The sequence below is a fragment of the Alexandromys fortis genome, unplaced genomic scaffold (assembly GCF_014885135.2).
Source record: "Alexandromys fortis isolate MF-2015 unplaced genomic scaffold, M_Fortis_MF-2015_v1.1 scaffold_20, whole genome shotgun sequence".
Taxonomy (NCBI): Eukaryota; Metazoa; Chordata; class Mammalia; order Rodentia; family Cricetidae; genus Alexandromys; species Alexandromys fortis.
Genome location: NW_026067903.1, coordinates 12,366,035 through 12,390,358, shown reverse-complemented (window position 1 = coordinate 12,390,358; position 24,324 = coordinate 12,366,035).

Genomic DNA, 24,324 nt, shown 5'->3' with positions numbered 1-24,324 from the left:
CCAAAATGTATCATTATGGTGGCAAGCCTGTCTGAGTCATCACTGCTTCAAAGGAACTTTTATTCTGGCAAGAGAATTAGGTCGTGGAGGAAAAAAAAAATCCTTCTACCTATCAACATAGAGAAACAAGATTATGTTTGGGGCAGACTAAATTAAGGATAATAAACCTGAAACCCTTTTCTTATTCAGACAATTCCCCGAGGCTGTTAGTACCCAAGGACAGAGACAAAGAAAGACATGAAACTGGATATTCCCCAAAGCTGGTGTTCTAGAGCAGTCATTCTCAACCTTCCTGATACTGCAACCTTTTAGTACTTTTGCTCATGTTGTGGTGACTGTTAAACATAAAATTCTTTCTTTGCTACTTTATAGCTGTAATTTTGCTACCGTTATGAATTATAATGTAAAATTCTGATATGCAGGATGGATGACATGTGATCCTCAAAGGTGTTATGACTCACAGTTTGAGAACCACTATTGTAGAGATACTAAGTAACTTCTTTTGGTTAGCACTGGGCGCTCGAATGCTATTATCAATTACCACTGCACCGAGGACATGTTCTAAGCCTCACCATTTAGAAATTGCTTTAATTATAAAATAGGTAATTGTCAATTACTTTGATCATCTTTTGTTCAGCTTTGTCTGTGTGCTGAACCCTGGATGGTAACACTAGATTACCATGTCTTTAAAATTGAGGCAGTTCCTCAATTTAAAGGACTGATAGCTGCTTATGAGCCAGAGCCCAGGCATGAAGGCGATGTTTTTTCATGGAAAAGTTCCACTGGGTAAGAAAAGGCTCTGATGAGATATAGATTAAAAAAAAAAAAAAGATTTGAGTGGAATATCTTGCACCAAGTGTTACAGGTATCTAGATAGAGCCTAGATAGAATGGCTGTTTTGCAGCCTTTCCCAGTTTTCCTCATGGCTGTGCATGAGAATGTATTGACAGTGGGAACAGAATAAGACCCAAATATTATTTTAAATACTAAGTGATCTTCATTTTCTGGATTGGCTCCTAACTATCATTTGTCTTCTTTCAAAGTTTCACATACAAGCCTATTTATCTTTTTCCTTTGTTTATTTGCTTTCTGGACTTTGAGGTATATTAACTAGTTTTGTTACACTAGAAAATGGATTTCTGGCATTGGAGAGATGGCTCAGCATTTGAGAGCACTGGCTATTCTTCCAAGGCACCTGGTTTCAAGTCAGTTCACAACTGTATGGGACTCCAGTTCCAGGGGATCTACCCTCACAGAGACATACATACAGGAAAACACCAATGTACATTTTAAAAATGTAAAAAAAGTAAATAAAAATGTATTTCTGGAACATCAAGACATTAAAAATTCCTAGAATTGGAATTTGTTATCAGGATGAAGGAATCTACCCTGAAACAACCACAGAAATGTGTGCTATGTCAAATCATATTCAAGGAATTTGTGCTTAGAGCATTCAGTACAAGTAGCCCTTGAAAACTGATGTAAAACATCTATACTGTCAATAGAGATACAGCACTATTCAAGTAGCATGCCAGACTTTAATTAACACAAGCTATAATTGTATTAATACCTGTACTCATCAACGTTTTTGCTGGGTAGGGCTTTAATGATATATAGAATATTTCAAAAACATAGTAACCTACACAATTCAAGATCAATATCCAACATAAAGTATAGAAAGATAATTGATTTGAGAAATTAACCCCTAGTTGCTGAGGGATCTTTATGCAAATGAACACGTTAAGCAATCAATGTCTTGATGTGAAGAGTACATTTCTAAAACAATTTTATACTATAGAGAGACAGCATAATCTAATAAAAAATTAATACACTTATAACAATGTAAAATTACTTTGGTAAGTTTTATAAGATAATCTTAATCAAAAAGCCAATTTTAAAAGATCCAAATGTAGTGAATATGTACAAAGATGCACAATACATTTGTATGTACAAAGATACATTTAAGTTTAGTAAAATAGGTTTATTTATAATGATTTACTACATTCTTATATTGTGCTATAGAATACCATAGTAATAACTATTTATTTTAAATGAGTGTCATAATCAGGTTACAAGGTGTAGCATCTCGCTATCAAAACAATGTAGAGCTCCATTATCTCATATGTCTAAATGCAGGGCTTTCAAAATGTCTGTATGCCACGAATACCAAGCTCCTTGTGCCCTTTTCTCAGCATTTTTTCTTTTATCATTTTTCCAGGGTTATTTTTAAGTGCAGATTTACTCTCTTCCAACCATGTGGTCAGCACTTCATACACTCATTTCAATTTCAGGAAAAAAAAAAAAACATTCACCAGCAATTCTTGCTTCCTCTGGGACCAAGGGCAATGAGACAGCTGCACCAACTGAAGCTGTGAAAAAATTTGTTTGTTTGTTTTCTTTTTCTTTTTTTTGTTTGTTTGGTTTGGCTTTTTTGTTTGGTTCATTTCACATTTTGAAATGAACATTTTCCTGGTGAACGCAATGATAGAACAAATGTATTGGGATAATTTAAAACATACAACATACAAATTGATTATAAACTTGTTTCTTTCACAGATACAAGGCACTGGGATGTTTGGAGATGATGTGTTCCACAAATATAGCCTAGTCTCCAAATTTCAATAATATTTAAAAGTTTGAGAGACATTGTCTTTGACATATGAAAAAATAGAATCACTGCTCCACATTTGGAGTAGTGGAGTTGACAGAATATTAGGCTTTTTAAGAAAAGGTTTCATGTAAGCACATCGATGAAAGGACAGAAAAATGCTTAATTAGGGGATAGTACACATCAAGGCATGGAAGAGACTTCTAAAGAGTACCAGCTAAAATGTATTAACACCTCAATCAATCATTTTTCATACCTCAAAATAAATTGCTTGAAGTTTTTTATTTACCTTATTATTTAATTTTCCTCATTATGTTGAATTTCTTGCTGCATCATTTTTTTCCTTTAAATATTATATTTAGTAGTGACAGTTTCATATCTGACAAATCTGTGTCAATGTTGCTTGAAAATAGTTTCAAAGCCCTACATTATGACAAAATAGAATTCATACCTTGATTCAAGGCACGGAGAGGGTAGTCATGGATATCTTTACTCACATGTAGATCTAACATATAAATTGTATCTTTCTATAAATAAATAGAAAGTAACGTAAGCACATCAAGTTTGATTTCCATTTTATTTTGAAAATAAAAACAGAAAAACAGAAACTGAGTACATGTGAAATACAGGAATTTTGGCTGTTAAGCATATAATCACGATGAACATGGATGATCAAGTATCTCTGTTAGTAGACCTGAGTCCCTGGGTATATGCACAAAAGTCATATAGCTGAATTTTTCCTGGACCTATTTCAGACATTTGAGGAAAATGCACACTGGTAAATAGGTGTTCCACTTTCCCTTCATCTTCATCAGCATCTGTTGTCATTTGTTGCTTTAAAACCTGTCCATGCTGAATGGGATAAAGTAAAATGTCAAATGGTTTAATTTAGATTTCACACTGATAAGAGATGATGAACATTTTCATATGTTTTGCAACTGCTTTGGTTTCCTATTTTAAAAACTATTTTTTATTAGATCCTGCTTTTAGTTAAAGTATATATTTTCTAAGTATTCAGCATTTTAGTTATTTGCATATTCTAAATATTAAAATCTTTCAAAAATATACTATAAAAGGTTTTACCTATTCTGTAGGGCTCCTAATAACTCAAATGATACTATTTTTTGCTGTATAAGAGCTCTCTAGCTTCATGAAGACCCAGAAATAGGAAATAGAACATATGTCCATCAACTGAGGAATGAAGAATGAAAATGTACATTTACACAAAAGAATATTATTTAATGTACTCGTTAATCTACTGTGAAATCAGTCTTTTATGCAACAAAAATTTACCTATTAAAATACTCATGAAAAGCGCTTATTCTGGTTAGTTTAGTGATTAGGAGAGATCACAGTAAAAAAAAATGGATTGTTTTGAATTCTCTTTTATTTTACAACTGAAGTCAAAATAGGATCCATGTTTTTAAAGATTTATTTGTACGAGATTTAATTATGTGTGCAGGTTTGTTCATGTGTATGTGTGTACATGAGTACAGATGCCTCTGGAGGCCAAAGACATCAATTACATGAGATCCCAATTATAGGCAGTTTTGAGACTGTCAATGAGATGTTGATGCTAGGAACTAGGGTCTTATGTTCTATCAGCAATAAATACTCTTTTAAACCATCTCTCCCTTGGAGCAATGAATTTAATAAAAACACAATTAAAATATATGATACTGAAGTAGGTTATAACTTAAAATTCTTAGCATGTCTTTAGAATATGTATGTATGTATGTATGTATGTATGTATGTATATGAATGTGCTTGTATGTGAGCCTGAATGTCCTTCTAGAATTAATGAGACACAGACTTTATCAAATCTTTACATCAGGAGCAAAATAAAACTAATACATAATCCTGAATACCATAACTATACACCAACCAAACACCCCTAAAAAGTTGAAAACTGGGATGACCTAACACGTGTCTTGATAACAACAAGCATATTAAAGGAATTATGATCAGACTATTCTAGCTAAGTAATATGTCTTCAGTTTATAGTATCATTTCCTTCCATTGTAGTCTCTGCTATACATTGCTGTCTCACTAATAAGAGGACAGTTTCTAGCAGAGGTTTCTACTGATGGCAATTTTGAAACAACTTGTTATAAATAGACAAAAATCCTGCATTATGTAATTTAGTACCCCTGCTCTTGGATTGGGAGGATTAACATAGTAAAAATTACATTTTGAAATTGGCTTGATTTTATTTTATTAGAAAACACATGCAATGAATTATTTACAATATACTAGTATAATTAAAATTTGTTATTTTATATTATAGCTTCAAAGTTGTTTTCCAGGAATGTCTATAAAATCAGTTGTTAAATTTAGCAAGGTTTTAATGGAAAAATATATTTTACTTAGAATTTACCTAGCAAACTAAACTTATAAAAATATCTTGCAAGAGATGATTATTTTAACCTCAATGAAATAATGTACAATATGTAGAAGTAAAATATTTTGATGTAAATATTTTGACACATGTATAAACTTTTTTACCCTAAGTAACAGCAAAGTTTGTTTCATGCCAGAAGATATCTGTGTTTGTTCTCAGTGAGCCTTTGTCAGCCCCAGGAAGGAGACATTCATTGACTTACCTCCAGCGTTAAGTGCCCGAGCAGATGAAAAAAATAAAAACATCTGTAAACACTTGAATTGTTCTGCATAGCTGATTCAGAAGCATGTGACTGGCTATATAAGGCTATTTCCAATTTATGAAATGCTGAGATTTACTATTTATTACTTTGTTTATTGATAATTGAATGCTTTGTTTATTTGTTTTGGCTTTAACTCTGAAGCAAATGATTATAAATTTTCCCATCTGTTTAAGTATGTTATTTAAAGGGCTGGTTAAATGCACATTATTACTTTCTAAAATATTCAAAATTCAATTCCAATGTGATAGTATCAGTTGATGCCACCACAAAGAATGTAGAAAATACCAGTAGCAATATCTGCCAACATTATCGGATATTTGGGATTAGACCTACAATGTATTTCTTTTTACTTTTAATTTCCATGACTTAGATACCCATGAGTAGATGATACTTTAGAATGCTTTTGCATTTATGATTTTGCAAATTATTTTTTATATTTCTACCTGATTTTAAGACAACTTTTCATGATTTTGCTGAAATGTATGTATTCCATATATTTTCAGGGATCAACATGACAATTACTTAACACAAATATTTTTTCTTGTCTATAATATTTCATTTAAAAATTTATTTGGTATTTTTTTTACTTTTTTAGTAGTATAAATATGCACGAGTAGAGGTTTATACAGTAAAATATATAGATTTTATGACTTTCATTTCATGATTTCAGACAAATATATAAGCTATATATTAATTAATATATTAAGATCATGATATCAGGACTCTCTAACAATATTCCATGGAGGCATATCCCATTCCCCACACCCAAGCATCAGAGCCCAGGAGACCTAAGATCACACTTCCTACACCGTAACCACCCTCCACAGCATCTGTGACTATCAGAGCCTTGGACTTGCCCTCACCTGGAATGAACCTTGGCCATGCTCCCACCTGGAGAGGTGAATATCTAGCTTGCCTTCTGGAGGAGTTACTTTATAGGCCATAGTTCCAGATGTTCATCTGTACCCCATCCCCACACACTGGAGCCTAGGAGATCTGGGAACAGCCTCCCAACACCTCCACCCACGCCTACAGCATGTGTGACCACCAGAGTCTTGACCCCACCATCACCTGGAGAAGTAAATATTTGACTCCCTATCTTGAGTGTCCTATACATTCTATGTTCTAGTCCCTAGAGGCAAATCCCTAACCCCACCCACACCCACCACAGCACCAAAAGATCAGGGAGCACCCTCCCCATACAATCAACCATACCCGGTGACATCTGCCACCACCAGGGCCTTGGACCTGATCCGAAGGTATCTGGGTAGCCAGTTAGAGGGCCCTACTTTCTAGGCCATAGTCCTCAGAGGCTCAGGTAATGCCCTATCTGAGTCCACCAGACCTCAGGGTACCAGAGAGCAACCTCTGCACACACCAACCACTCCCCACAGCATCTGAGACCAATGGAGCCTAATCCCAACCTACTACACCTGGAGAAGCTTCAGAGCGAGTACCAGTTCACTTTAGACACTAGACTAAAGCTACAATGGTCCATTTACAGAATTAACAGATACAAAACTTTCTTTTCTATTCTATTCAACTTCTTAAATTCAGTGAATTTTTAAGAAAAATTAAAATCATTAACTAAATATTCTAGAGGAAGAAGGTTTTCTTAAAAAAAATAGTAAAAGGAGTCAGGTGGTAGTGGCTCACGCCTTTGATGAAAGCTTTCAGAAGGCAGAGGCAGGTGGATTTCTCTGAGTTTGAGGCAAGGCTGTTATACAGAATGAGTTCCAGGACAGCCAGGACTGTTTCACAAGGAACTCTGTCTCTAAAATAATAATAATTATTATTATTGTTATAAAAGATGAAAATGCACCAAGTACTCAAATAATAGAAATAAATGAGCAAACACACAAATCAATATTAGAATAAGAAAGAATAGAGTAAAAGTAAATTTATAACAAAAGAATATACTCAAAATTCTTTGTTATTGCATGCTATTTTATGCATGTTTATTACTAATTAAATATTGAAATACGTGAAAATATTCATGTGTTACTATGTCCAAGATATGTCATGATATATACAGTTTGAGATTATTGGAAAATATAATATAAAAATACTAATAAAAGAATGGCAATAATTAAAGCTGAGGCTACATTAGATGTAGTTATTTCATTAATCACATCACAAGTAAAATATTATAATAAAACCTAAAACTCAATCAATATTATTAAACTACTAAATATAAAAATATGCATAAATTAAAATTAAAAGCAAGTACGAGAGCATGATAAAAATTTTAATATCAACACATGTCAATATCATACACTATTAAAAGAGATTATATATATATGTATACACATAAAATGATTAATGCAAAAATCATATATTTTCACAATGCTTAAGATTTACCTAAATAAATCTGACAAAGAAATCACATCAAAGGCAAGGGATGAGCACAGATATAATGGTAAAATGAGGAAAGTTAGAAGTTGAATTGTTCGTTTAAGACAAAGTGTAATTAATGAAGAAAGCATTCAAGGAGACAGAAAACATCATTTTATATTGATAGAAAATAGTATGTACAGTGAAAATATCACAGTCGTAAAATTTTATGAGCCATATAATGGAGCATTAAAGTATATTAAGCAGAAAGTGTTAGAAATTTAGGGATACAAACAAGGCATACTTGATTTTAACATACCATTATCTTCTCGTGAAGTGTAAAATTCTAAAATGCAGCCAGCCATGTTTGGTACTGTAGTTTGAGCTCAGATAAAAGTTAGATAAAAACTCAGGAACCGATATGCAAATTTTATTTTCCTTCTCTTTTTTATTTTATTCATGGAGAAGTGTTAGTGAAAGATATATATTGAGATAACTCTTGTAGTGATATTTCACTTGTATTTTAATAAATAAATATTTCCTGAAGATCACAGTGTTTAATATTTCCACTGGCCACCCTTACAGACCAGCCAGTGTTGACATGTACCTTTGATCCCAGTAGCCACACTATTTTGCCAAAGAAACCAGGCAATAATGGTGCTTGCTTTGAATCCCAGTCAAAAAAGGAATATGAAATAGGGGAAGACAGCTCTCAGAAACAGTCTCATTCTCAGATTCCTAAAGACAGGATCACCACTTCAGACTGAGATAGAGGTAAAAGCCAGTGGTTAGCAATTCAGAGAGTTGCCTAAACACATTTTTTTTTTGCTAAACTAGTAGTTTTAAATATCATAGGTAATATCTTTAATTATTTTGATTCTTTTCTAAGTTTATAGTAACTAAACAATGCTAGATTCCACAATATTTAAGCCCTATAAATCTAATGCTAAGCATCATTAAGAACATTCTATAGAAATTATAAATGGCTCTGTATTTTAAAATATATGATCTTATTTAGTTCATTTGTACTTGTAACAATTCTATATAAATAAATGTTACTTTGTATTATAAAACATTTGTATTATAAGTTACTTTTTTTTTTCTTTTCAGCTTTGCAACATAATATTTTAATGGTCATTTTGGATTCCAAATGATGTATCCCAATGACATTTATTTCCCAAACTTCCAGGATCTACCCCATTATGCCTGTGTCCTCCCTGAAAAAAACAAACAAACAAATAATAAATACAAACATCTAAATATACTACAACTTTTCATTGAAAACTTTCATATTTTAGTCTTCTCCTTTCTTCACTGTACTTGTTCTAAAAGCTATTGCATAAGGTTCAACTTCTGACAGTGCAGACATCAATCAACAGATTACCAAAAAAAAAAAAATGAGGAAATATGATTCCTCTGTGAACAAATAGCAAGCAAGAAAAAAAAAATTCTCCTCAAAAAAAGGGCATACTTTGGAATTCGCAGTTTTAGAAATGACTAAAGTATATTCAAATAAATTAATGCACTTGAAACAATATTGTTCCAAAGATTTAATTAGAACTGCTGGAAAATCTGAGGGAATTGTCTAGCTCTCTATTATGTATTGTCAGGAAGGTAAGCATCAGCAGCATTACTGGCTGTGTTCTTCAGTGTTTTTATTAGCTAGCTTTGTATTTTCAGTAATGATTCAAGAATTGTCTCCAAAATAGTAACCTATATATAAAATCCATTAAGTAAACCAAAATGACCAGTGAACCTTTCTCTTCCAATTACTTTTACATATGGAAGACATAGTTCTTCACACAACAACATCAAAATTATTAGAAAAAAGGCCCCACCTAGAAATAAAGAGCAACAACCTCTTAATGTGAGCTAAAAGAGGATGAAACATGCTTTTCCAGTGATTAGCTTTCTTATATGATCTTCAGTCCAAAGTAGCCACCCTGAAACATATATCTGCATGGTCTCATCAGGAAATGTGTGTATGTGGAGGTTGGTATAGGTTTGGGTGTGGCTATGTATTTTATGCATTTCATGTGTGTAACAAATACTGAAGAAGATTTGGGACCAGAATGTTGTGTTTAAGTCTTTGCTATTTTCTCAAAAATAGTAAATATTTAAAAATATAAAAGTATAACTGAATTTCCTAACTTCTTTATTAAATTTAAAGAATAATATTACTAGATTTAAAGGTATAAAACTAGCTCAGGGCCTGGTTGGGAAGACGAATCACTATGTGAATATGCTTATGTGCAGATGAAGGTTCTGGGTTTGATTACAAAGTCTACTTCTTTCAAGTCCATAGTGTGCATGACACAGCAAGCACAAGACAAAAAGGAAATTTGAATTCTTCCATTTCATGTTGTGGAGTTATTGAAAAACCACTTCCACATATAAGGTTCAGGGCATATTGTACAGAAGGGACAGGAAAAAGGAGAAAGAAGATAACAGAGTTTTCTGTGAGCTTATCTTCTAATAATGTCAGAAGCTAAACCAGTAAAGTTTTGCAATCATGGTGTCTAGGATGATCCGAACAATAACAACAATAATACACACACTTATGTGGACGGAGGAAAAACCAAGAGGCAATGACATTAAAGAAAGATCTATTCAGTTCAATACCCCATTTTTAACTGAATTATTTAAAATTTTAATGTCTAGTTTCTTGAGTTCTTTATATATTTTGGACCTTGTCTGATATGGAGTTGGTGAAGATATTCTCCCATTCAGTAGTGTGCCATTTTGTCTTAATGACTGTGTCCTTTGCTTTACAGAAGCTTCTCAGTTTCAGGAGGTCCCATTTATCCATTGTTGCTCTTCTTGTCTGTGCTACTGGGGTTATATGTAGCAAGTGGTCTCCTGTGCCCATGTATTGCAGGCTACTTCCCACTTTCTCTTCTATCAGGTTCATTGTGGTCGGATTTATATTGAGGTCTTTAATCCATTTGGACTTGAGTTTCGTGCATGGAAATGAATACGGATCTATTTTCATTCTTCTATGGTTGATATCCAGTTTTGCCAGCACTGAACAGAGAATTCTCAACAGAAGAATTTCAAATGGCCAAAAGACACTTAAGGACATGTTCAACTTCCTTAGCTATCAGAGAAATGCAAATCAAAACAACTTTAAGATATCATCTTACACCTGTCAGAATGACTAAAATCAAAAACACCAATGACAGCCTAGCCTGGAGAGGATGTGAAGTAAGGGGAACACTCATCCATTGCTGGTGGGAATGCAAACTTGTACAACCAGTTCAGAAATCAGTGTGGTAGTTTCTCAGAAAATTGGGAGTTAACCTACCTCAGGATCCAGCAATACCTCTCTTGGAAATATACCCAAGAGATGCCCAATCACACCACAAATGCATTTGTTCAATTATGTTCATTGCAGCATTATTTGTAATAGCCAGGACCTGGAAACAACCTAGATGCCTCTCAATGAAAGAATGAATAAAGAAAGTGTGGCATATCTACACATTAGAATACTACTCAGCGGTAAAAAACAATGACATTTGAATTTTGCATGCAAATGGATGGAAATAGGAAACACTATCCTAAGTGAAATAACCCAGACCCAAAAAGATGAATATGGTATGTACTCACTCATTAGTGGATTCTAACCATAAACAAAGAACATTGAGCCTATAGTTTGTGATTCTAGAGAAGCTAAGTAATAAGGTATGTTGTAGGGAGGGAGGGCCTGCTTTTGGTCCCAGCCGCCTGGCTAGCATACAGCCGAAATAACCACACAGAAATTGTATTCATTTAAACACTGCCTGGACCAATATCTCTAGCCTCTTATTGGATAATTCTCACATCTTTATTTAACCCATTTCTAATAAACTGTGTTCAACAAGAGGTAATGGTTTACCAGGAAAAATTCAGCATGCCTGAATCTGTGGCTTTTCTCTGTCTGACCTTCTTCTCAGCATTCATTTCTGTCTACTCTGCCTACTTAAATACTGCCCTATCAAAAGGCCAAGGCAGTTTCTTTATTCAACCAATGAAAGCAACACATAGACAGAAGAACCTCCTACACCAAAGGTGAACCCAAAGAAAAACATATATAGATCCTCCTGGAAATTGGAAGTAGACAAGATGGCCAGGCAAAAGTTGGGAGCATGGGTGTAGGAGAACGGGGAGAAGGGGATAGAAAATATAGAATAGAATAGGAGTTTGGGGAGAGCTTGGGGGAGTGGGATGGTTGAGATGGAGGAAGGGTGGATATGGGAGCAGGAAAGGAGATATGTTAATTAAGGGAGCCATTTTGGGCTTGTCTTTAGAGGGGTTTCCAGGAGTCCATGGGGATGTCCCCAGCTAGGACCCTGGGCAGTGGAGGAGAGGGTACATGAACTGTCCTTGTCTCATAGTCAGACTGATGACTATCTTGAATATCACCATAGAAGTTTTGTCCAGTGAAAGATGGAGACAGAGAAAGAGACCCACATCAGAGCACTGTACTGAGCTCCCAAGGTCCAGATGAAGAGCAGAAGGAGGGAGAAGATGGGCAAGGAAGTCAGGACCACTAGGGGTTAGTACATCCACTAAGAAAGTGTGCCTGAGCTATTGGGAGGTCATCAAATCTAGCTGGACTGGGACTGAAAAAGCATGCGATCAAACTGGACCCTCTGAATGTGGCTGACAATTGGGGCAGACTGAGAAGCCAATGATAATGGAACAGGGATTTGTCTTTACTGCATGTACTGGCTTTTTGAGATCCTATTCTATTTGAATGCATACCTTCCTAAGCCCGGATGGAGGGTGAAAGGCCTTAGACATTCCACAGGTCAGGGTAGCCTGCCCTTGCTTAGATCTGGTGGGGGAGGGGAAAGGGTGAATGGAGGAGCAGGAGGGAAGTAGGAGAGGGGGAGGAAGTGGAAATTTTGATTGGTATTACTTATAAAGTAATAAAAAAAAGAAGGAGCTACAGACAAATAAAGAAGGCTGAAGATAGGAGACATAGACTTCCCCATGGAAGAGCACACCAATTGCTATATAATACCAAATTGTCTACTCAGAAAATATGTATATGGGTGACATACTGACTGAATAGGTTATATTTAGGAATATACACACATATACACGCATATACACACAGGAATATATATGTTTATATATGCATCTAACACATATGTATACATACATGCATCTAACAATAATTAATAAAAAGAAAGACATGGATTTGAAAAAGAAAATAGCTTTAAATATGGGGAGGTTCAAATGAAAGAGATAATTATAATTATGTGATTATACTATATTCTCAAAATAAATAGTTAAATCATGTGTATTATGAAAAGTAATTGGTAAAAGATTTAAACTGTTTGCTTTTACATTATTATTCATGTTATTCATGCTGCTTAAATGAACTTGATATTTCATTAAACAATCCCCATGACAGCCTGCCTTGTAACCCTGGAATTCAAAAAATAAAACTGACCTCTCTATGCATTCTGTGGTACTCCCATCAACATGGGGTTACATACAAACAACACACAAACACATACATACACACATTAAATCCATAAATAAGTCCCTGTGATATTTATATGCTCAAAGCACATTTATTACTAAATGGAATGAAAATAAGTTTCTAAAATCAACTTACTTTTATATGATTTTAATTTGAGACTTTTACGGCTTACAAAACAATAATTTGATATGTTTTACTGATAATTTTGAAATTACATTATTAAAGATTTTTGCTTTTTTCCTCTTTTTACTTTGTCATAATTATTTTACTGAACTTATTAACCACTATCATTATCTGATAATCAGAAAATTTGGGAGGGGTTATAGCAGAAGTAGGATAATCTCATTTGTAACTTCCAAAGGATAAAAAGAATATTTGATCTATCTGTTGGATACCATCCTAAACAGGGATACCACTTGTCAGGGTAGGGCAGGGGGTAAGAAAAATAAGTAAAAAGAACAAATACACGAGTGAAAATAATAAACAGAAACATAGGATAGCATTAGAAGGGAGTTCCGGTGAATACTGAAAATTCACCCATATTTAATTTCCATTTGCTTAAATATTTTAAAAGTTAGGAGTAAGATAAAAGCTGCATTAAGATAAAAGAATGAACCGACCAGTTGAAGGATTATGGTCTACATTCTACATAAACATTCTGTTGCCAGAACAAGACAAATAATGCTCACACCCTAGACCTAAGCATACTGTAGGCAAACCATTCTCTGAATGGAATCCATAGTTAGCTACCTAAAGGAGTAGGAACCTAATTGTATTCTCAGACTTTTGTTTGAGGTAGAAACAGATCTACTTCTTAATACCTGAATTACCAAGTCTGGCTATTAATCACACCTGTTGTCTAAACTGTTGGTAACAACATTGAAAGAGTAGAACTCTCTGATCTAAATCAGGGTAGAATGGGAGACTTGACCTTTTTTTGGGGTAGAAATAGATCTGTATTAATACCTAACATACAAGGTTTGAATATTAGCAATACCTGTTATTTGAACTGTTGACTATAACCTTGAAAGAACTGAAGTAAATTCCAACTCTTTGGCCTTTAGTCAAGGTACAATGGACCCATGTCTATGTTCCCCATCATCTATCCAGGTCTATAGATGTGCAGAGCACATTTTAAAGAATGTAAGTCTGTAACTATGTAATGCTGAGACTGAATCTGTCAAACCAGAGTTGCCCCATCTTGTTACAGAAGCAACGTTTCCTTGCAGAACAGAGCATCATGATTCAAGCAAGCGTTTTTTACACTAAAATTTAACTGACTATAAATATTATGTTCAAAATATGTAATCAATTATATAGGTTACTAGTAACTTAATAAGAAATAAAACACTACTCTGCATTTGCTTAAAACATTAAGGAAAAGCAGGACCTTGTCCCAGGGCTGACACAGAGCTTTCTATTCTGGGAAGTCTTTTAAAAGGAAGAGAAATGCAAAGTGCAATGCTGTCAGCCTCAACCCTGGAGTGGGACAAACAGCATCTGCCAATTGTGCTTTCTTACATAATCAAGCATTGGAATTTTCCTCAGAGGACTCTCTGCTACCGTTGCCATGGATACAGCTGAAACGTAAAAGCCCATTTACCACATTTCAGGGAATTCATATTTACATATGGAAAAAAAGAAAAAAAGCAGTATACAGTTGGACTCAAATTTTGCCTCACAGAAAGTGGGCCCAATCAATGTGAATTATTAAACTCCTACTGAGTCTTCCCATTACGATTATCAATATGACCAAATCAACAGGCCATGCTGCTCTCCCAGAGCACGCGGGTTTAATCACGGACAGAGCCAGGCAAAGTTTCAGGGGCAATTACAGGAATTAGAAAATCTATAGCACATTTTGAATAAAGTTTTTGAAGGTGGCCTAATGAAACACATTTTGTTCAATCAATACAAAGCAGCAGGGCAGAGCTGTCCAGTGATTCTCCGTCTGCATTCTGATGTAAATTATGGGGCTGACTGTGCAAAGCCTTCCCTACACCTTTACATTTCAAAGGTGTAGAAACTAATAACCTTGCTTTTTGCTGAAAATGACAACTAAAATTGCACACATTCACCTGAGAAAGAGAACAAACAAATTAAAAGAGCTATATATTTTGGAAGGCAGCTATGCTCACCACTATACAACCAATGCAGATAGAGCTATATATTTGAAACAGGAAACTGACCCTACAATAGGATTAGAATTGTCCTTTTTTTTTTCTGACCATTGTGTGTGTTTTTTTTTTTTTTTCAGGCAAATGTAACAATTTTTTGTTAGCATTCTGCTTCATGTAATTTATTGCAATCATCCTGTATGGTACCTTATGATTCATGAGTGTTACTGACATCCAACAGCTTGTTAAACATAAAAGTACGCTCTTGTTGAGTGTGCCACCTTAAGTAGGAGGGAGATTAGATAAAAAGAAGAGAAAAGTAAGCACAAAATGAAATACAGCAGAGAGCAACGGGAGGTGAACATTACTATAACACATTACATACTTCTTTACATACTTCTATGAAACTGTCCAAAAGCTTTACAAACTTATTATGTTTATTATTTTAAAAGTTGGTGCCACTGTTTATTGAATATATATTATTTCATGCATAGAATTTGTTTTGGAGATAGGTATTTCAGATAATAGAAATATACCACATTAAAAACTGTAGTATTAAAATTTTGGTGTAAACCGCATGTTAGCTAAGTTTCTAATTTTCTTTTTATTCTGAATGAAAGAAAATATGTAGGTGCCTTCATTTAGTAACATATAAAATTGGGTATTTATAGGAGGATATATCTACATGTATAATGTGTATGTTATATGTGTACATATAATTATGCCTAAGATTGATAAGCTTTTCTAGATTATAGAAGTGCTTGCAAATATCATTGAATAAAGATCTTTATTCTGTTTTCAAAATGTATGTAGCCACACTATATTTTGTAATGAAGCATTCTTATCTTTTTTACTTTTAAATATTTATATTTAAAATAGTATTTTTTTAAAAAAATAAAACATATTTTGGTTCTTTCTTCTCCCCCAATTTGTACAAAATCCTCTCATGTCTCCAGCATCTTAACTTCATTTTCTTTCTCACTCTCTCTCGAAAATAAGGACAATCAAATAGCAAAATGAAAACCAAAACAGACAAATTAAAATAATGAGAAAGAGACTAACAAAACAAAACAGAAAGCATAAACAAAAGAACAGAGTCCAATTGTCTTGCCTACTAATGTGAGCTGCCCTGAATTGTGGCTGATACACCCAATAACATTCATTTGAGAAAACTGATTTTCCTTGCCTTGCAGGTATCAACTGCAAACAACTTTTTGGCTAAGTGTGGGGCTTTCTTTACACATTCCCTTATCAAGGCTGGGATTTTATCAGGTTTTGAAATTAACCATAAAAAATGGTACACATTCCATTGCAAATTTACAAATTAGGTTAGAAGATTTAGAAAGTGAGAAAATTGGGGTGTAGGGATGGACAGAAATTGGCATCAATGAACTGGTAGTCAATTTAAAAGGAGTCCTTGTTAATTATAAGACGACAGAAGTAAGGCCCCTCAAAATAAGAGGTCGCAAATGTGCGGTACTAGGATTTGGGCTATAGAAAATCAAACTTTATTGAAATTTGGACAGTGAGGCAGTTATCACAATTATTAAGTAATTGTGGCAAGATAACTGGAATATTGAATACAGATATTTGTAAGAGAACGGAAACAGGAAACTAGCAAGGACTTGAAGCACTTGCTCTTTATGTTCACTTATGTATGATTTTAACTACAAACAATGTTTAAAAGAAAGATACTTCTTGTTAGGTGGTCTCTGGCTCTTGAAGGAAGCACTATCAATCCAGATGAGAAAAGTTTATTAAGGTTTATGTGGATACACTAAATTACATATGTTATAGGTTTTATTTCGGTAAATGCTTAACAGTATGATATCCTGTGGCTATTTTTTTAGCAAATTATATTGTTTTTTTTTAGCCCTCTCATTCTTTTGCAATTATCTCTACCCTTCCTTGATAAGCCCTCAAGTTTTCCATTTTTCTCTATTAGATCTTTCATATCCTGCTCTTCCTCTTTACCCTCCTCCCACCTCTTCTGCGTTTATCTCCCTCTATTTCCCTAAAATGACCCGTTTCCCCATTTTCTTGATAAGATTATTTAAAATCAACTCAAATAGAGTGATATCATTCCTAGGACTGGAAACCTAGCTATTGATTCAGTTCCAGTAAATCTTGGTACTGGATGAGAATCTACAGCTGCAAATTTCCTACACCAGCATACTCCCTAACAACAACACTTTAAAATTTGTCTTTCTACCCAGGTATACATGCAGTCTCAACCCATCATCAAGAAATTTTCTCTTTATAACAGATGAAAACTATTATATATAATCGCAATCAAAATGCAGACTTCCAGGGCCATATTTTAGTGGATGTATCTATAAAGCACTCCAGCACCTAAGGCTCAAAGAAACTTGGAGAAGACAGGGCGGGTTGACTGTGAAAATCAGAGATTCAGGAATTGTGCTATGAGTTTGTGTATCCTATTAATATTAGAAGCTATGTCTTTCTATAAAATCTTGCCAAATGATAGACCAAACAAGAGATTAATAAGGACAACATTAGTAAACATTACAATCAGGATTGAAAAAAGTTCTGAGGCCTCACCCTTACCCAATGATTTAGAGACAAATGAGGAAAGCTCAAAAATGATCCTCCCTAAAGATGATGATATTAATTGGTTGTCTAGTGCCAAGTGGTCCAATCTTAAACATGACATGTATACAACATTTTATATACTCAATGTTTTTTTAGTGTATATGCATATATAAATATACATATGTATGCAATAAAATTGGTGGAAAAAACAGGCCATGGATTTAGAAGAATAAAGGGGTATGTAGATGGTATTGTGAGAGGAAAGAAAAGGGAAAAATTAAAAACTTTAAATAAAACCTCACAAATAAACGAGAAGTGTTTTTAAAAGGAGATTTCTTAAGAAGGGTAAGAAAAACAGCAATTTTCTACTCTAAGACTGAAAATTGATTTTGTTGAAATGACCAGCTTGTCCTTGAGGACTAATCAAGAAAGCATAGTCCTTGAGGACTAATCAAGAAAGCATAGTATTTTGAAGAAAGAAGTTATATTTCTCGCTGAGTCTCATAAGGAATCTTCAGGGGAGATTTTAAGATGTTAAAGCTGCTCATTAATTATCTTCCACATCTTAAAAAGGAGAAAATTGTGAAGATAAATCAAAAAGTCAAGTTCATTTCTAGTTATATATTTCAGATGAAATGTGTTTGATTGTCTTGAAAAGGATGCTTTTAGACCATTGATGTATCCTTTGCAATTCAAGATTTTAGTTTGATCTCAACAAATATTAAACTTTTCATTTTTATGACAAAAGTGTAAAAAGTCTCAATAGAAATAATAAATAAATAAAATATAAAGAAACCCAAAACTAGGATCTCCTTTTATCAGGTAATTTAGAATAAACTTCAATCAAGGGACAGCTGAATGTTCTGAGCAGTTGAGTAAAATTCATGAAGCATCATCTCTTTGTCCTGAAGTCAATGAGGTCACTTTTGGCAAGGTCCAATCATTGATTTGCTGTCTGTGTCAGCCAAGAAAGGATAACAAACCCATGTTTCAATTTTAAGGTCATCTGAGCAAGAGTAATCTTCTATAATTTTCTTTAAGGTTTCCAAATACCTGCAGATTTCTTTATGCAGATAAATTAAAAGGGGGAATTTTTATAGCTGTCCTTCACAGGTACTTTTAATATAACCACCAACCATGGTCAGAGCAGTGCCCCCAATGATGATCTGCAACACTTGGACTTTAAAGGCTTGTTTTTCCTTATATCTATAACATGTGACACACACAGCAGATTTATTCTTGTGTTTTCTCTCAGTTTTACTTGTACATCCACTATTCATTATAAAATAAGCCTAAAAGGAGCCTTATCTTATCACTGAACAAAGAAATTTCTGCTAGTTTTTGAGTATTTTATCATAAGCTCTGATCTTCTCTATTAAACCAGCAAACATTATGTGGTTAGGAAACTTTGTATTTTTCTTTCCAGTTGTTACAATCCACTGGAAAACACATCACTGTTTATCCAGAGAAACAATTTTATAGTGGTAACAACAGCAAAAGTATATGAGTCACACAACACTGTAAGTTCATGCTCAGTGAAAACAAGTGTGCCCTCGCCAAGCGGGATATTTCCATCTTCCAAGAGTCCATAAAAACCTCATCAGTTGTGAAGAATCAGAATGGCCTTTATGAGAGAGTGAAGTTTCTAGCTTTTTTCCCACCTGAGTTTTTCTGTTCTTCAAGAAAAGAAAAAAGAAAAAAAAAAGGAAGGAAGAATGGAATAGAAAGTAAAGAGGAAAGGAAAGGAAAAAAGAAAAGAAAAACAAATTTTCATGCTGATGGCATGGAATGGTCTTTCTTGATAGATGTTTCCATGTCAATCAACTTCATGTTTAGGAGATAAGGTATGACTACCTCTCATAACCACAATTAAAATATGAAGAAAACAGGATTTTATATGAGAGCATTTTATGCAGGTAAATCACTTGACAGGTTCACAGCTTTGCTTTATTTCTACTGTGATTCAAACCCATGAAGAATTTGAGTGTATTGCTTCATTAAATACCCCTTGGTGCATGGATTTCTTTCTTAACAATGTGATGAGCAAATATTTTGTGCTCTGAAAATCTAAATTTTCATAACATTAAAGTTTTATTAGCTCAACCTACAAATTGAAATCAGGAGAACACATTTTTCTGTTTTTTTTTTTTTTTTTCTTTTTTTTTTTTTTTTTTTTTTTTTTTTTGCTTTGTTGAATGCACAAGTGGGCAGGTAACTTAAAGGCTACTGGCTGAAGAATTTCCTATAGCAATTCCCATAGGAATTCCTGATTAAAAAAAATAAAGACATCTAAAGATTCAAAGATAGGATCCACATATGAAAGAGAACATGTAACTTTTGACTTTTTCGGTCTGGAATGCATTATACAGAATGATTATTTCTACTTAAGTCCATTAGTCAACAAGTTTCATTTTTCTTTGAGTTGTATATATATTTTTTTTTATATTTAGGGAAAAGGTTCATTATCCATTCATCATCTGATGGACATTAGGCTTTTCCTATTGCTTAGCTATTGCAAATACAACAGTAATGTAGAAGGATATGCATGCATCTCTGTGGTAGGACATAGAGTCTTTTGTTTATATTAATAGTGGTATAGCTGGCTCATATGATGGACATATTTCTAGTTTTTTTTTTATTCCTGCACACTAATTCACATATGTTGTAAGGGAAGGGGACATACTTGTTCTTTCCAGCTGCCTGGCTAGCTTAGCCCCAAAATAACCACATGGAAATTGCATTAATTAAATCACTGCTTGGCCCATTATCTCTAGCCTCTTATTGGCTAACTCTCACATCTTGATTTAACTCATTTCTATTAATCTGTATATCGTCACATAGCAGTGGCCTACTGGGAAAGATCTGGTCTGTCTGTCTCTAGTGGCTCCATGGTGTCTCTCTCCTACTCTGCCTCTCTTCCTCCCAGCAGTTTTGTCTTCCCTGCCTAGCTAAATTCTGCCCTATCAACTAGGCTGAGGCAGTTTCTTTATTCATTAACCAATGAAAGCAACACACAAAAAGAAGGACCTCCTACACCACCCATAGAGACTGCCCAAGTTTGCACAGCTACAAACAGTGGGTAAGAGTTTCTTCTCATCATAGCCAGCACTGTTTTTTGTCATTGATATTTTTTATGACATCTGTTCTGAAAAAAACGAGGATGACATTGCAAAATGACTTTAATTTGTAGTTCTAGGAAAACACTCTTCAAAATATTGATTGCTAATTTATAGCTTTTTTCCTTTGTGACTTTTCTGTTCTGTTCTATAGCCAATTTTTAGAATGTATTATTTGTACAACTTTGTTTTTTAGTTGAGTAATCTAAGATATTAATCATTTGTTGGCAAGAGTTTTCTACTATTCTCTAGGTTACCCTGTCGCTTGATTGACTATATCCATTGTGGTACAGAAGATTTCTTAGTTCCATAAGGTCATAGTTTTCAACACTCGATCTCATCTTCTAATCAGATGGAGTCATGTCTCCTAAGACTTTAGCAGTGCCTGCATCTTTTAGCATATTTCATGCACATTGTCATATAAGTTTCAAACTTAACACTAAGGACTTTGACGTACTTGGAGTTGAAAAGGATGGGAGACAGAAACCTTGTTCTAGTCTTCTACATGTGAAATTTTGTTTTGTTACAACCACTTATGGAAAATGTTTTCTTTTTGCTAGTAGGTATTTTGGCATCTTAGAGAAAATCAGGTGGATCTTAATTGGTGAACTTATACCCGAGTCTTTGATTTTATTTCACTAATCTGCATGTTTCTTTTTTACTAGTACAATGGCATTTTTATTACTGTGGATAAAGCTATATTTTATATTCTATTCATTGTAATACTTTCAGCTTCATTTTTCCCATGAAAGTTTTGGTTCTCTGGTTTGTGTTTACATATTGTCCTATTGGGATTCTTGTAAATCACACAAGCTAGATTTATCTGAATAGAGGGAACCAGAACTGAAAAAAAAAAAAAAACTGATTCTAAAAGATTGGCCTGGGTGCAAGCCTGTGAGCCATTTTTTTTTTTAATTAGTAATTGATAAGGAACAGTCCAGTCACGTTTGGGTAGTACTATCCCCTCAGAAAATAGTCCTGTGGTGTATAAGAAAGAGGAGCCAGTCCTAACCAGTATTCTATTTTGGCCTCTGCGTCTATTCAGGTATTGAATTCCTGCCCTGACTCTCCTCAGTGATAAATAATAAAAAATGTAAGAGAAAGAAATAACAGTGATGAAGAGAGAAGAATAAATAAAAATATTAGCGTTCCTTGAATTGCATAGGTTTTAGCATATTGTGTTTTCATTTTCATTTAGCTCCAGTCTTGATTTGCCAATGACATATTCATCATTCAATGGTGTGGTGTTTTACCTTCATGTGTATGTATATTTTCTGTCCCTTTTGCTGCTAGTGATTTTGTTTCTAAAGTAGGTCCTAAAATTTTTCCGGTATGACACTGTTTCACTCTTATATTTAATATCAAGCATATGTATTTTAATATGTTGATCTTATTACAGTTAGTAATTTTTGCTCTAGGTGTAACAGTTTGCCTTGGCTACTAGGTCTCACACTGATATGTCATTCTGTTTTCCTTATGCTAATTGTACAACATGGCTATGCTGTTTGTTTGTTTCAACGTATTTGGTTTTGTATATTTGGTTTTGAGTCATTTTACTCTTAATTTAGTCTGTTCTCCTTTAGGTTTGTGCTCTTTATTTTGATAGTTTACTCACTTTTTATTTAATATCATGATCACCATTTTAGTTTATTCTCACGTTTGTCTTTTTCAAAGCTTCTTGCATGTTGATGTGTATGTGTGTGCATATTTTGTGTAGGGTGTATTGTTTGTTACTTATTTTGAGATGCATTAATAGATGTTTCTGGTTTTTGCATAAATAATATGATTTTTTTTCATTTTTTCTGCTTTAGCTCCTCTGTTACTCATCAGTAGTAGGTAGTATTCATTCTATCTCATTACATAATTCATACTTGATACTTTATACTGTAAATTTTTCATTCCCTACAAGTGATCTCTGACCTGAAAATCCACACATCTCACTCTGTACTACTCCCTTCTCCTGTTATGAGTCTCACTTTTGTTCTCTGCCTTTTGTTACATCTTGCTACTTCCAATTTCAAAAAATTTAATAGACATACAGTTTCGTTTCAACCCCAAACCTAAGCTACCACAGGCAGACATTTTACTCCTGTGAATAGCAGAGAACTAGCCAAATTTTTGTATTTTTTATTATTTCAGAAATTACTGATATTTTTTGCTCATATTATCTACAAAATGTTTCTAAATAATGTTATAATAGCTGTTTCAATGTTTAAGCTGCTTACTCTATTTTCTAATCTTTTAAAGTTTGTTTTTATTGAGTGTTTTTGTCTTCTTTTGGAGAAATATTTTATTGATACCTTGAATATATGCATTGATTACTGTTTTATAAATCTGATAAATGTGGACTTTGTATTTACACTGATTGCATTATATTCATAGAGGTAAAACACCACACTTCTCTGTTTTTATTTTTAATTTTTTTAAGATAGGTTGGGAGGCAGAAATCTTAAATAAATAAATGAATAAATAAATAAATAAATAATCACACACACACACACACACACACACACACAAAAGATAGGTTTTCAAACATTTGACCTAACTGTTTTTTTTTTTTTTTTTTACCTCAGTTTATTCCTAGGCTACACTTGAGCTTGTGACTTGCCTGCCTCAAATTCCTAAGTGGGTAAGGTTAATATGCCTTAAAGCATACCTTAGACATTTTTGTGAAACATGGAACAACTTTAATGATGACAATTTTGAAGCCCTGAATTTTATTATCTTGTGATAAAATGTTTTGAAATAATTTTATGGAAGATCATACAATTATTGCTTATTCGTCTTGATGCCAATTATATGTGTTTAATGCTGAGTGGTAGGTGGAATGCTCCACAAGTTCATTAGGTAATGTAACAGTGTGTATCTGAGCCTAAAATTGCTCCCTTCCTTACTTCAGCCAAGATTTACATCTTCTGAGTCTGTATTGTATCTTAAATATTTTTATCATTATTTCCCTTCACTATTCTCAATCAGAGTTTTCTTAGGTTAATAACTTGGACAAGTCTTTTTAATAATTATTTATCTAGTGCTGTATGACCTAGCAGAGTGTTTGTTCTTTGTGTATTTCTACTTTCAACCCTGAAAGAGCTAAGCCTTTTTAAATCCCATACTGTCTCCCCTACAACAATGCAAACCCTCCTATAACATAGAGCTCTGTGCCAACATCTGTTCATATCTAATTACAGACTCCTAGATGTATCACTGAGTGAATACCCGTATTACAGAGGCTGGTGATGTGTGTGGGAGGGCCTGGAAACAGGATTAGCAGATCAAAGTACATAGGGGCTGGGGTTTTTCTTTTGTAGCAGTCCATTTGCAAGAACACTAGTCACATTCTTATGAAAATTACATTTCGTCCAAGGTAGGCACTCCCCAAGCAGTGCTAAGAGGGAAGTTCATAGCACTAAGTGCTCCCCTCCCCACAAAAAAAAAAAAAAAAAAAAAAAAAAAAAAAAAA